Source organism: Ananas comosus, linkage group 20 (genome assembly GCF_001540865.1).
Source record: "Ananas comosus cultivar F153 linkage group 20, ASM154086v1, whole genome shotgun sequence".
In the NCBI taxonomy this organism is placed as follows: domain Eukaryota; kingdom Viridiplantae; phylum Streptophyta; class Magnoliopsida; order Poales; family Bromeliaceae; genus Ananas; species Ananas comosus.
In genome coordinates this window covers 5,758,478-5,763,811 of record NC_033640.1, presented here as the reverse complement: position 1 = coordinate 5,763,811, position 5,334 = coordinate 5,758,478, and positions in this window count along the sequence as shown.

Sequence of the window (5,334 nt, the reverse complement as noted above, 5' to 3'; positions counted from 1 at the left end):
ATACTCACAACTCACGCGTCCAATTTGATAAAAAGTTCATGCTAATTATTCTCATCTAAATCAACGCTCTCACTTTTTCTTCTTCGTTTTTTTTTTATGGCAAGAGAGATAGGCCAGCATGCTACCCGCTTTATTTATTCATTTAGAAATAAACTTTAGTTTGAAAAGTGAAATCAACAGATTCGAACTTGAATTCTCTGGTTACCAACTTTGCCAGTTGCGCTACGAGACAGTTGGTAATCACACTTTTAACCCGTAACACTTTCCACTTCCACCGCTTAGGGCACGTCGGAATGGCCTACGAGTAGGCATCCAGCCGCCTTCGTTCGCGAGCCAGCTCGTGTTCAGCCTCGAAGATGAGCTCGAGATCGGCACGCTCATTAGTCAAACAGCCGAACACGCAGCTAAATTTTTCAGCTGTCCTTAGTAAACGAGCGAAACGAGCTAGGGTCAGCTCGCTCGTGTTCGGCTCGTATAACAGCGTCGCATTATATTTATTTTTTAATTAAATATTTTATATATTTATATATTAATCATGGAAATATAGATATTAATTTTAAATTCTTTTAGCCACTTAAAAAAAAGCTCAGCTTATTTATAAAAAAAAGCCCATAGCCATTTACTATACAGAATTTCTCCTTTTTCACTCATATGTTCCAGGGCCATGGAAATCAATATTTTACATCTTTTATTCCCAATCCTCGGTCACGCTCTGACTCTCACGACCTCGCCGCCTCGCCCTCTCTCCGGCAGCCTCCGCCTCCCAATCCCTTTCTCCTCCTCGTTTCTTCCCCCATCCTCTACCTTCTCCTACCCATATGCCCCGCATCCCCTTCCCCTCTGCTATTAGCGAGGACACCTTCGTCCACCTACATCTTGCTGATCCAGCCTTGGCCGCACCTCATGCCCCAGCCCTCTCTGACTTCTTCCTCTCCCTCCCCTCCTTCGACACGCGCCCCTCGCCGCTCCTTAACGCCCTTCCTTCTCTTCGCCCTTCTCCGCCACACGTCCACCCCTTCACCGCCACTTCTGTTCGCCGCGTATGATCATCTACCTCCCTTCGTTGCTAGCCACCTGAGCTCGAGCCGAACACGAGCAGCTCGAAATAAGTGCCAGCCGATCACGAGCCGGATTTTCGAGCTCGTGACGAGCTCGAAGCCGAAGACGAGCGACTTGAAGCGACGAGCCGAGCTCGAGCTGCTCCAGCCGCTCGAGCTCGGCTCGTTTTAAAGCCCTTAGTACTCCACACTCATAACCTGTATTAGCTCGCATTATCTGTAGATACAAGCGCAGACACAATGTTTCGAGGGAGGACGGACATGCCTCAAATCTTTGCAATATTACTTATCCAACTGTCTGTTTGTTTGTTTCCGTAATGCCCTTCCCTCAAAGTAAACAACAACAGAAAAGGGCATGTTTGGCCAGCTTCGAAAAAAGTTATTTCTGAAAAATATATTTTAGTTTAGGAAAAGTGATTTTACTTAAAGCTATAGGAGCGTTTGCGGATTTAGAATAAAAGTGAAGAAAAACATTTTTTTCTGAAGTGATTTAAAAATGCTGTTATGGCAAATTAAAAATTTTGAAAAGCGTTGAAAGCCAATTAATTATTAAAAATATATTTAAATTTTAAACTTTAAATTTAAAATTTAAAATTATAATTTAAAATTAAAATAATATTGATTTAAAAATTAAAATTTAAAATTTGAATAGTTTTAATATAAATTTAAAATTTGAATATTTAAAATTTAAATTAAAATTTGAATATTTAAAATTTAAAAAATTAAATTAAATTAATTATAAAATTTAAATTTATAATTTGAAGATTAAAATTATAAATTTTAATTTTAAAATTTTGAAATTTAATTGAGATTAAAATTATAATTTAAAATTCAAAATTTTAAATTTTACATTTAAATTTTAAATCTAAATTGTCAAATTTGAAATTTAAAATTTGAATTTAAAATTCTAAAATTTGACACTCCTTACACTTTAAATTCTCAAATTTTAAAATTTGAAATTTTGAATTTGAAATTTTGAAATTTGAAATAAATTTGAAATTTTAAATCTCAAATTTGAGATTTGAAATTTAAAATTAAAATTTAAAATTTAAAATCTATATTTCAAATTTTAAAATTTAAAAGTTAAAATTTAAAAATTTTAAAATGAATCTGAAAATTAAAATTTAAAATTTAAAATTAAAATTAAATTTAAATATTAAAACTAAAATAAAAATAAAATTTTGAAGTTTAAATCCAAAATCAGAATCAGTTTTCAAGAAGCAGCTTTTTTCTGCTTCTGATTCTGAGGCCCTCAAAATTTTTTTTCTGATTCTAAAAAGCAGAAGCAGATTTTAAAAGTGAGTTATCAAACGCTCTATTGAGCCGAAAATTACTAAAGCTGTCCAAAATATCCGATATACTATACCCGATCCGGACCCTACCCGAACCCTATCCGGACCCAAACCGGACCCGATAAAAAATGGATAGTATACGGGTGAAAAGAAATACCCACTAAAGTTTCGGGCATGGGTCTGGATATTTTATACCCATACCCGATTTGGACCCGACCTGAACCCAACTTTTAAATGGGTAAAGTTCGGAATAGTTTTTAAATCCGGAATCGGACCCGGACCCGATAAAATATCCGATAGTAAATAAAAAAATTTTGAACTTTTAAAATTGAGGGATCAATTTTAATAGGACTTATAGACGAGGGATCTTTAAGTATTTTCATCATAGGGAAACACTGAAACCCTAGCCGCTCTTTAACTACTTTTTTTTTTCTAATTTTTTTACTCTTTGCTTTTAACTCTTTATTTTTTTTGTTTCATTTTCGCCTAAGAGTTTTGTATGAAACAATATTTTCATCATCGACATCATTAGCGATATTAATCCTTTACGGGTGTGGTACAAGTGAGTTTTTTTTTTCCAAAGCCCTTTTCCAATCATAGTCGACAATCTAGGTTTTTGTAATGAATATTCTATTTAGTAAATTTTCTGATTCATCTTTATATTTTCCCTTTTTTTTTGAATGTTAGTATATAATATTAGTAATTACTACAACTTATATTCTCTTTATCTGTAATATGGTATCATAATTTTTTAATTTTTGTATGTTTATATATAAAATTATTTTGAATTTTAGACTTTTAATCAGTAAATATAATGATCGAAACAAATTTTGCCCAAACAATTTAATAAAGTCTATAAAAATATATATATATATATGGTACCCGTACTCAACCCGTATCTGATTTTGAACGGGTAGTATACGGATAGTTACTATCTAGACCTGCTCAAATAAACTCGATGGGTATATTAGTAACTTAAGTATGCAGATCCGAACTCGACCCGAAGTAAAATGGGTAGCGTATATTTTTTTTTTCTAACCATTTCTTTTTAGGGTACGGGTACAGTATATCAACTATCCAGACCCGACCCGGTCCACGGACACCTTTAAAAATCACTTTTCAGCCTAAAAGCGCTTTTAAAAGCTAGGCCAAACACCCCCAAAATCACATTCTCTCTGACTGCTTTAGTGTCACCACATGTGGAACTAATTTGTTTACTCTGATGTCACAAGAAAGAGCTGCAACAATTGATTCTTGAATATAGCTTGGATGATCTGACCAGGGATGATAAGAACACAGATAGTATGAGTCATTAAAAAGGCCTGAAGAGCTTGCGTCGAGCAAGAGTAAGGGACGAAGTCTGAGTCATTCTTCCACCGGTGGCTCCTCTCCCAATTTACAGACAAAACTTACACTGCAACCCCAAGAAAACTCTAAAAAGCAAAAACCAAGAGCTGGAGAAAAGAAAAAAAAAAAAGAAGAAGAAGAAGATATAGACTGTTGCATGACAAAACTGTTGTTGCAGTTTGTATTTCTCAATAGTAACAACTAGACAAAAGCATATTAAAAATTTATAAAAGCCTCCAGTGTATTGGATGAGCATCCACCTGAATTATAACAAAGAATTTTAAGTGCTCATCCACATAACTCATCCCCACAATGCCGCACCGTGCCAACAAAATTTCAACACAATACAACCCTCATACCAATAGCACAACTCAAAACTCTCTTTTCTTTGAAGTTAGCAAGAATTTATATCAATAATAATGCGCAACAGGTTTGATAAAATTATAAACAATCAGAATATATTGATACTAAGGAAAATATATATTTCATACTATAATATGCTGACATATAGGTTATTTTTATGAATGGGACAACGGCACGACACGCACCATGTCATACTGCCGGCAAGTACTTGACACAACCCCAAGCCCTGGCACTTAAATCACTAGCTATAACTAAACAGCATCGTGAGAAAAAGTTATAGAAATATACACTAACCCTTTTTCCACAATAAATCTACAGCAAATTTTCCTACCTGAGATACCTCTATGTCAACAGAGGACACTCTAATCAATACTAACGAACCACGTACTTTAACATAACTTAACGATATACCTAAACAGGCAGACAAAAGCAGGTACGACTAACTAGATAGTATTATCTAGTCAACTATTAAACAAAGAAACAGAAGGATCAAGTACAGACTCGTAGTGCTTGTTGGAATTGTTTGTTATTGGAAGTACCACAGAAGGGCGAAGTAATCAACTTGGAAATTAAGAAATTGTATATTAATGTTTTAATTTAAAAAAGTTGGCGAAATATGAAACACAATATTCACGTTACGAAAAAAGGAAAAGAAGAGAAAACCCAAGAAAATTATAACTTCTCACGTCAACCAGTCGACCACTACCATCATGTGACGTCTTTAACGGGAAGAACTGACATTTGAGTACCAAAAACGAATTCTTAATTCAACGAGCCAAAAACTTTCGCGACAAGACTAAAGATCGGCTTCTACTTTTTTTTTTTGAAACTAACCCAAAAGAAAAACCAGTACGTTCTTTACTTGGAAGGTCTAGACTACAACGTACCTAAGGTACAAAACATTTAAGACACTGGAAAGATAGACAGACTAGGTAAGACAACTCACATTAGTCACGTAATCAGACTAACTATTTATTGTCATGAAAACTACACTACATCGTCGAATTACTGCCCACTGATAACGGTACAGTAGAGATCCATCAACTTAATCGACAGTATAATAATGAAAATAGTCTTTTTAACTAGCTTTAAACTCGTCACTGGATTAACGTTATTTTTAATTTCGAATCATTGAACTAACTTTATTTAACTTGAGGTCACTGGATTTACTTTAACATGGGCTTCAAGTCACTAGTTATATATTAAATGACATTAAAAGAAAATCGGGATCGAGAGACTAACAGTTAGTTTTTACGACAGTTATTAAGACATCT